This window comes from Alnus glutinosa, chromosome 1 (assembly GCF_958979055.1).
Source record: "Alnus glutinosa chromosome 1, dhAlnGlut1.1, whole genome shotgun sequence".
Classification (NCBI taxonomy): Eukaryota; Viridiplantae; Streptophyta; class Magnoliopsida; order Fagales; family Betulaceae; genus Alnus; species Alnus glutinosa.
Window position 1 is genome coordinate 25,475,873 of NC_084886.1, and position 10,341 is coordinate 25,486,213.

Consider the following 10,341-nt stretch of genomic DNA (forward strand, 5'->3'; position numbering starts at 1 on the left):
TTGACGTTAATCAACGCTAGGACAAGAACCTAAGTAGCAATATACCCTTTGGCCATGAGAGTAATAGGCAAGTAGTTGGCAAGGTAGGCAGGATGTCCTTGAGACTACTTATATATGGAAGGAGTAGCATGCATCCGACTAGGAGCGTAGAAAGACAAATACTTATGCTTGTTAGTCTAAAACACTTTACAAATGGAAGAGTAACATGGGGACGATGGGAGGACAAAGGAAGGAGGTATAATGACTTTAAGAATAAGATAATACTCTAGGCTTTGATATTAATGGGAGAAATGACCACGATAGTAGATAAATACAACTAGCAAGGATTAAGCGAAGGGCTGTCACAAAATACTCAGCGAGTGATGCGAGGTCACATATACGGGAGGTAAGGATGATTATGAATGACTTAAAGGAGGAAAGGATGGGAACGGGATTGAAAAAAATGAGACGAGCTAGAGTTCGCCTAGTTTATAGAGAGGTGCTTTACATGTCAACAAAGGAAAGGTGGGACCTTAGGAATAGTGCTGGGAGTTGGATAAATTAATCAGTATCGGAATAGGTATTCCTGCATTTCACCCCGTCACGGTCGGTAATGTCAGAATTTTCACCGACTTTTTCCGCCAATCAACGTTTCCGTCACCAACATGTCGGTTATGATGGTGGTCGGTGATGAACGATTTGTAAGTGAGGGTCGAGTGTGAGCGTAAGTGTGAGCGGCAGAGAAATCAAAGTCCGGAAGGATTAGGGTTTGAAAAATGAAAGGCTAAGAGAACTTCACTGGAATGCGATGACTATATAGTTATCTCAAAATGGCGTCGTTTTGAAGGATAAAAATGAATTTGTTCTAGATGACTATATTATTAACAAATAATCATTCAAAACAACATCGTTTTGACAGATAAATACGGCATCGTTTCAATTTGCGGTAATCTCAGTAATGTCGGGTCGGTCTCGATCAAAATACCGACTTTCTAAAACTTATTTCACCTACCAAACTGACTTTGTCAGAAATTAAAAAAGCCTACCGCCTACTAGCCGCCGACTAGGCAGTGTCAGGCTGGTGTAGGCCAGAAGCCAATAGGCGACTTTTTTGCACGGCCCAACTTAGAAACCTTCGGGACCCCCCTCCAACCACTTCATGTGCCAGAATGGAGGTGGGAGGAAGTCATCATGAATGTAGTCATGGAATTATCTAGAGTATCGTCAAGGGTGGATGCCTCTTGGGTGGTGGTTGACAGGTTGACTACGGTCGCCCACTTTACCCCACTCAAGGAATAGGACTCGCTATGGGAGCTAAAGGACTATATGTCCAACACATCGTTAAACTGCATGGGGTGTTTGCCGCCAATGTGTTAGACTGAGATTTTGTTTTGCTTTAAGATCCTAAGAGGTTGTAAGGGGCAATAGGAAACCTAGCTGAAGTTTAGTACCGTATTCCACCCACAGACAAATGGCAAATCAAAGAGGACCAGTGAAATCTTGGAGGATAAACTACGAGCATGCATCCCTAAATTCTAGGGGAGAATTGGTTCAGTATCATCCTTTAATCAAATTCGCGTATAACAATAGCTATCCCACGAACATCGGGATAGCATCGTATGAGTGATTGGAACAGATGTGTGGAGTTACTTAAAGCCGGTGCACTGTAAAATGATAACGCCTATAGGAACGAAGCCCATGGTAATGGGGAGATACCACTTCCACCACCTGTTAGCATAAACAAATATTATTATGCTAAACTAATAAGCAACAGAAAATAAAAGACAAGATTTAGTGTTACTTCTAACCATCTTTTGCTCAAGCCTTTCCACAAACCTCTCAAAACAAAATAATAATTTGAGGCATCTTCTAACTTATGCCTTACTGAATTGCTGTACTGATGGTGTACACAGACTGTATATTTATAGGCTAGGTCAGGGACCCTCAAAATTAGCATACACAGTAATTGTTCCTCCCATCAAGGAATAATTAATTATAAATTGATTTGATATCAATTTATTGATTCCATTAGCTAATTTAATATAATTAAATTACCATACCGTACACTGTATATACGATTTATTATTAAATATAATAAATGATATATATATATATATATATATTTGTGTGTGTGTGTGTGTGGTATGGGGGGGGGGCATGTAGGCCACTTAGGGAAGATAAATCTTACATTCTCCCACTTGGCCTTCATGATACATGCCCTTATGGTATTAGGTTCTTTAGTTTATCCTCCCACTTAGATAAGAAATGTTTCACATGAATCATAGCGGTAAAATCATTATATAATAAATTGTCACTTCCGTGCATCACATTGTGAAATACTCCTTACATGAGTACCTTATGGATAGTCAAGCTTTCTCAATTAATAAACTTCCTATAAGTCATTCGAGTCCAACTTTATTTATCCTCATATATAAAATATAAAGAAATGTGCACAATAAATCTTTATTATAATAACTTCATGTCTATAAACTAAATGAAAAAAAAATTAAGCAAAAATGAATTAATGAGTTTCATGTACTCTACATGACTTTATACTTTCTTTACCGATAAACTTTTAGTCATGGGATCTTCAATCATTAATTCAGTACCTATATGCTCAATAGACTCTTTATGTCTCTTAATGTTCTCTCTCGTATCGGGATACTTGATATCGATATATCTACTTCTGCTTCTACTCATTATTCTTATAAAAGAAAACTACAATAGAATTATCGCAGAATATCTTTATAGTCTAACTGTAAAATCAACAATATTGAGACCTTTAACAAAATGTCACATCCATCATGCCTATGGAGTGAATTCATAGCATGTAAGAATTTTAGATTTCTTGGTAGACGTAGCAACTATAGTCTGCTTACTGCATCTCTAGGATATACTTCTTTATCAATAAGAAAATATATCTTGAAGTAGACTTTCTACTGTCTACATAATCAGCAAAATTCAAATCTGAATAGCCAACCACCTCCAAATGGCAAGTATATCTTTAGGTTAAGTTGTAATTATTGGTTCATTGCATATACCGCAAAACTTTATTTGCAGCATTTTATTGACCCAATAATCTTACTGTCAATCAAATAGTTAAGTCTAGTGTAAACCTGTGCTTGCATTAGGTTGCATACTGCAAATGCTTGCAAAAGACTTTTCATCTACTCTTGTTCCAATACATTTTGGAGACATTAATCTGTATTAAATTTGTCTCTCTTAGTTGTTACTGAAGGCGCAAAATTCTTCATTCTAAATCTTCCTAAAAACTTTTTCAATGTAGGCCTTCCGAGACAATATTAATGTTCTTTAATTTATGTCTTTGTGAATCTCTATGTCAAAGACATAATAGGTTTCACTCAAATCCTTTATTTCAAAGTTTTGTGAGAGGAACTTCATGTAGTAAACCTAAATCACTACTTGCAAAATAATATATATATAGAGAAATTACACTTTACCCCCCTGATATATCCACTATATGGCGATCTGGCCTCCAATATTTAAAATTGGTAATGACCCCCCTAACATTAACAACATGTGTCAACGTGGACCTTCCGTCCACTTGCTCGTCATTTTGGACGGAGAAAATGTCATGTGTGTTGCACGTGACCATTTAAGTAAAAATTAAGATCATTTTGTCCTTATCCCTTGCTCTCCTTGCTGTCCCCGCTAGCCGTCACTTTAAATGTTCTACTGTGACCTGAAGATGAAGATGAGGACCCATCATCAAACGGCGCCGCTATTTCCTCCTCCTCCTCTTCTTCGACTTCTTCTATTTCTTCTAGTTTTATTGTGACCTGTTCTTTCATTGGCTTCTTTCCACCCCCACCCTCACTGCACAGCATCTTCCTCCACAGTAACAACTTCTCTGGTTGGCTCCCTCTCTCGGTCTACAACCTTCCGAGGATCCAAAACCTTGATCTCTCGAACAATACCTTCTCGGGATCTAAGTCTCGGTTAGATTAAGTTCCCTACAGAGCATTTTATACACGTTTTCCATGTCCTCTGTTTGACGTTCAAAAAACAGAGCATGATAACACCCTTCTATAGATGCATTTACAGATCCCTCTACATCATCATTCCTGTTACTCCAGTTTTAAGTTTGCTACAGATCTTGCACTGTTGAAGCACCCAAACAACTCTTCCTCTTCATAAATAACACAGAATGGTGAGATAACACAAAATGGTTGGTGAAGATAGTTCAGAACAGAAGCATTGTTATTGGATAGACAATACAAGCTAACAGAAGCATTACAAAGCCCACCACTAGAAATGGGGCCCATCAACAACCTCCGTTTGAACAAAAAAGACAGTAGGAAAGAAGGCCCATGAAAGAGCCATCATACTATTACACATCTTATGTACAGTACACATACACAAAGAAAAAGGAAAGAATTAAGCCCATACAAGAAATCCCATTTGGATTTCGCGTCTAGTAGCTCACGCGCTTCCACCATCTCTTGCTGGGGCTTAAGGAGCTTGGTGAAGGAATATGTAGAACAGGCAAAATTCTCTCTCCTCATCACTCCCGCCAAGTCTCCAAGAAAACCCAAGAACCGTATGTCCCAACTCCGAGCAAACCAACCTCTTCTAAAGCTACGCAGTCCTCTCAAGAGACTGGAGACATTCTCGGCAAACCATACGTTGACATAAGGGGAAATTACATGTCCATGACTATGATGAGGTGCATGACTCGGGAGGATGCTGAAGGCGAGCGTAAATGTTTGAGGTTGAAAGTTAAGGGAGGAGTGGCGGTGTTAGCCCAAACAACTCATCTAACCCACGTCGCCTAAACAACATGTCCCTCATTCTCACGGGCGTTGCAAGCTTCTTGTTGATCCCCTCGCGTCTTGTGTTATGTCTTCAAATGACAGCAATGAAAATGATGCATGAGAACCCCAACTATGACCATAATCATCTTCTGGAACAACAATTTGTGGCTTCATGCATAATTACAGTTTTCCTCCCAAGCTGATAACTTAGAATAGTTATGTCTCTATAGTGTGTACATCTTCTTCGCTAAGTGCTAACTTGCGAATAATTACGTATGTACATGTCAATGTCATGGCATATATACTTATGTTTCTACAAGGTGGCACATCCACCTCATAGCTTGGGTTTCTTATTAGACTGTTGTGATTTCTCTTTTATAGGGATTCCTAAGAAGCAAGTGTCGTAACACCCTTATTCCCATGGCTGAGCCACTACGCGATCCAACATGCATCCGAAACTCAAAGGGCGGCCTGGGAAAGCGTGCTATAGCACTGGCGAAGGCAGAGCCGGTGGCGGCGACGGCTCCATGTAGGGCATGCAAGTTCTTAAGGAGTAAGTGCATCAGTGGGTGTATATATATTTGCACCCCACTTCGGGTCCGACCAAGGAACAGCTCGGTTTGTAGTAATGCACAAGGTGTTCTGTGCAAGTAACGTTTTGAAGCTCATGGTGTAATCCTCCACTCCAACATTTTGATTTGGTAGAGTGGACGCACTACCGTGAGTTCCTAGTCACGCTGGTCTGCGCCGGTAACAGCCGCAAAGTGATTATGGTGAACCAAACTATTGGACTGTAACAAGCATTTGGCCAGGTCAATAGAAATAACTCTAGCACTGCAGCCCATCCCACCAAGGCTATAGCTCAAAACATTCCCTCTGAGCTTGTAGCGATTGACGACCATGGCTGACAAGGACGGCGTAGGATTGAACAAGCTACAATTCAAAACAAGAATCACTATATCCTTAACATTTACCTTAGTTTTTGCTAACAGTTGGTTGATAGCTCGAAACATTATCATATCTGTAGGGGCGGTCCTACATTGGCCCCCTAAGCCCCAAAATTTTCCCCTAATTTTTTTTTTTTTTTCACAAAAAAAAAAAAAATTAAAATTGTACCCCCTAATTTTTTTAGTTTTACCCCCTCAATTTTTTTTTTTTTCGATTTGGCCCCTCCATTTTTACAAGCCTGGGTCCACCACTGCATATCTGCCTCCTTCTTAACCTCCTCGAAGGTCAGGTTGGCTGGGACATGCACCTTCCAGCAAGGATTTTGGTGCATAAGTCTTTTGGCCATGCCCTGATCGATATATGTCTCCAAAATCTTTCTTTTGGCCATGCACTATGAGCGCAGTGTTAAGGATACAATAGTAAACTCACACCACACACACTGATCCTACTCAGCAGCCGCCACTACAATTGACAAACCCTACACTACAACCTCAACATCACTCGATGACAGCAGACAAGCCCTAGAACAACCAACCATGATTCAAGGGGATCTTCCTAAACAAGAACAGATTCTGATTTCCTCACCATATCAAACCTATAGCTAGCTATCTCTCATCATTCTCTCATCTCTTTCCTATTATACATACAACAGCTATATTGCCACCTTTACTTTCCTAGGATAGAATATTACTTACCTTAGTTAGTCTATGATATTATACCATGCCATATACACGGCACACTGTAAATCCTTATAAATATTGTATCAATGCTAAACCTAAGCATCAAGCGCTTAGAGCTTTTTAACCTATTATTCTTTTAGTTTACATGGTATCAGAGCCTACCAATAACCAACGCTTTTCCATGGCCCCCGTCAACCTTGTAGCTCCAAAACCCATGCCAAACGTCACTCAACTTGGAAGCATCAAATTGGAGGGACCTAACTATCTCGAATGGGTTGCTCAATTCCAGCCCATTCAGTGTGGTTATGACCTCCAAGGCTTACTGGGTGGAACAAACTCGTGTCCTCCAAAACTCATCGCCAATGCAGCTAGCGATGCTCAAGTCCCCAATCCAGCCTATGTTCTATGGCTGCGCAAAGATCAGCAATTGCTGAATCTTATTATCTGTTCACTTGCTCCCTCCTTGGTGCCATTGATATACGGTTTAAACACATCACGGCTTGCTTGGAGCAATCTGGCAACACGTTTTGCCGCTCAATCCCGATCCAGAATTTCCCACCTCAAGCATCAATTGCAAAGCTTGTAGCAAGGGAACAAGACCTGCATAGAGTATCTCAATCAAGCAAAATCATAGGCTGATGAGCTCTCTGCCGTAGGCAAACCGGTGGAAGATGATTATCTCATCTCCCTCATCATTAATGGTATAAACCCCACTTTCAACTCCTTTGTTACTGCCTTTACTTTGCGTGATCATGAGACCTCCTTTTATGACTTCCAATCAGAATTGCTTAGCCTCGAAATTCTCCTCTAGAACCAACAACAATCTCTCACCCCTGAAGCAGGTTCCTTTGCTCTTCATGCCCATCAATCCAAACCTCCTTATAGTCCCACAGCCTTCTAAAATAGCCCCAACACCTTTCGCAAAACTAGATTTGTCCCACGACCTCCTGGCCAACTCCGACACCCATCTCCCCACAACTCATATCATAACGCTTCTTTCTCCCCCAGAAATCCTTCTCCATCACAACCCCATGATTCCTTTGCCAACCATTCATTGTCAAGCACTGTCCCAACTCCACGCCAGAACTCTCATTGTAAAATTTGTGGCAAAATCAGTCATCGTGCCCTGGACTGCTATCATCGGATGGACTACGCCTACCAAGGCCACCATCCTCCCATGCAACTTGTTGCCATGACTGCTCAGACTAATGAAGAATTTGCTAATCACGAATGGCTTGCTGACTCTGGTGCAAATACACACATCACAGCCAACTCCTCACTGATCCTCAGCCCTTTGATGGTTCTGACACTGTTGTAGTAGGCAATGGTTCAGGTTTGCTTATTAAAAGCACTGGTTCATCTCTTGTTCAGTCTCATAATTCTACATCTTTTAAACTACTGCTCTCACATATTCTACATTGTCCCTCTGCATCCGCAAATTTACTTTCAATCAATAAGTTTTGTAAAGACAACAAATGTTGGTTTGCTCTAACTGATATTGATTTCACTGTGAAGGACAATCTGACAAGAACAGTTCCACTCCATGAACCTAGTGAAAATGGGTTGTACCCCATCTAATTGCAACCACACTCCATGAATAAAACTCCCGGGTTTACTGCTCTTCTTGGTGTCAAAACCACTGACATGGTTTGGCATCAACGCCTGGGACATCTCTCCACTTCAGTTTTCCAGCATTTACTTCGCCACCAGCATCTCCCCTTTATCAGTTCAGTCGATCAGTCCAATGTTTATGAGTCATGTCAACTTGGCAAGGCCAAGTAGCTACCGTTTTCAGAATCCTCAAGGAGTTCTTCGAGTCCCTTAGAAGTCATCCACTCAGATGTTTGGACCTCCCCGGTTCCATCACTGAGTGGGTGCAAGTACTATGTTTTATTTATCAATGAATACAGTCGATTTACTTGGCTATATCCTCTTATGAATAAAAGTGATGTTTTTCAGTCTTTTATTAAATTTAAATTACTTGTTGAAAACTTATTCTTTACAACTATCAAATAATATCAAACTGATAACGGTGGAGAATACACCTCCGCTACCTTTAAACAATTTTTAAGCAAACATGGGATTTTTCACCGTCTCACTTATCCTCACACCTCTCAGCAAAATGGAATTGCTAAGAGGAAACATAGACACATAGTTGAAACAGGATTAACACTTCTAGCACAATCTGGATTGCCCCCTAAGTATTGGGTTGACTCCTTCCTTACTTCTATCTTTCTTATCAATCGCTTACCTTCCCCTGTCACACAACATACCTCACCCTTTTTCAAACTCTTCAAGAAAGAACCCAATTACACACTCCTCCAAGCCTTTGGTTGTCTCTGTTATCCCCTACTTCGCCCATATGCTGCCCATAAGCTCTCCTTCCGAAGCACGCCTTGCATATTCCTAGGATATGGTGCCAGTAAACGTGGCTACCGGTGCCTTGTTCTTAACTCTCAAAAAGTCTACCTTTCCCGCAATGTTGTCTTTGATGAATCCAACTTTCCAGCCAAAACATCCGCACTTCTCCAAGGCTCCTTTAAAATCACCACACTCATAGGTGCTCCCATCTTCTTTCAACCCCCAACTTTGTCCCAACTCCACCCTGCTCAACCTTCCAACCCAGCTCCAGCCCTTGCATCCTCTATCCCTGTCTCCTCTCTACCTCAAACACCTCTCCCTCCCACTGCACCACCATCTTCCTCCCTAAACCCACCCTTGCCTTCTTCACCACCTCCTGCCCTCAACCTTTCCCTTACCCTAGCCCCTTCAATCTCTGACCAACTCATTGTCCCTAGCAACCGCCCTGTTACACAATCCCAAACCGACTCTTCCAAACCCTGGTCCTGTCCTGGTTTCACTACCTTCCACACTACCAAATATCCTCTTGTTACCTACACCACTATCACTCATCCTCTTAAACCTTCCACTTATCGACAAGCAGCAACCAAGCCTGAATGGGTTGCTACCATGGCCTCTGAATTCCAGGCTCTCATTTCCAACAACACATGGTGTAACGACCCAAGGAAAAGCGCTAGCCACATCTGCGCTATCACCTCAAAAGGACTAGTCAATTTGAAGCTTTTCCAAGAATCCATTATAAAGCCCAGTTTCACCTAGTAACTAGGCAATGTGGGACTTAACACCCATGAGTATCTTTATAAACTACTCACTCTGTGAACTATTCATCTCTTCCCAATATGGGACCGGGGTGTTACAAACTCCCCCCCTTAAATCCCTGATGTCCCCGTCAGGGCCATGTCATGCGGTGCTCTAGTACCACATGACCTGGCGTTACTAGGTGGCTCTGATACCATTTGTAACGACCCAAGGAAAAGCGCTAGCCACATCTGCGCTATCACCTCAAAAGGACTAGTCAATTTGAAGCTTTTCCAAGAATCCATTATAAAGCCCAGTTTCACCTAGTAACTAGGCAATGTGGGACTTAACACCCATGAGTATCTTTATAAATTACTCACTCTGTGAACTATTCATCTCTTCCCAATATGGGACCGGGGTGTTACACATGGTCTCTATACCCTCGCCCTTCTAACCATAATATTGTCCACAACAAATGGGTTTTCAAGGTAACCCCAATGGCAGATGCTACAAGGCTCGCTTAGTGGCTAAAGGATTTGATCAAGTTTGTGGGATTGACTACCATGACACCTTCAGCCCTGTCATTAAACTGGCTACCATCCGATTACTTTTGGCCTTAGCCGTCCAATTTGATTGGAAACTCAAACAATTGGACGTTTCCAACGCCTTCCTCCATGGTATACTTGCTGAAGATGTCTATATGGAACAACCACAAGGGTTTGTGGATCCTGCCTTTCCATCCTATGTGTGCAAATTGTATAAAGCCCTCTATAGTCTTAAATAAGCACCCCAGGCTTGGTTCACTAAACTCTCTCATACCTTATTAGAAATTGGTTTTTCTAGTTCTCAAGTTGATCCTT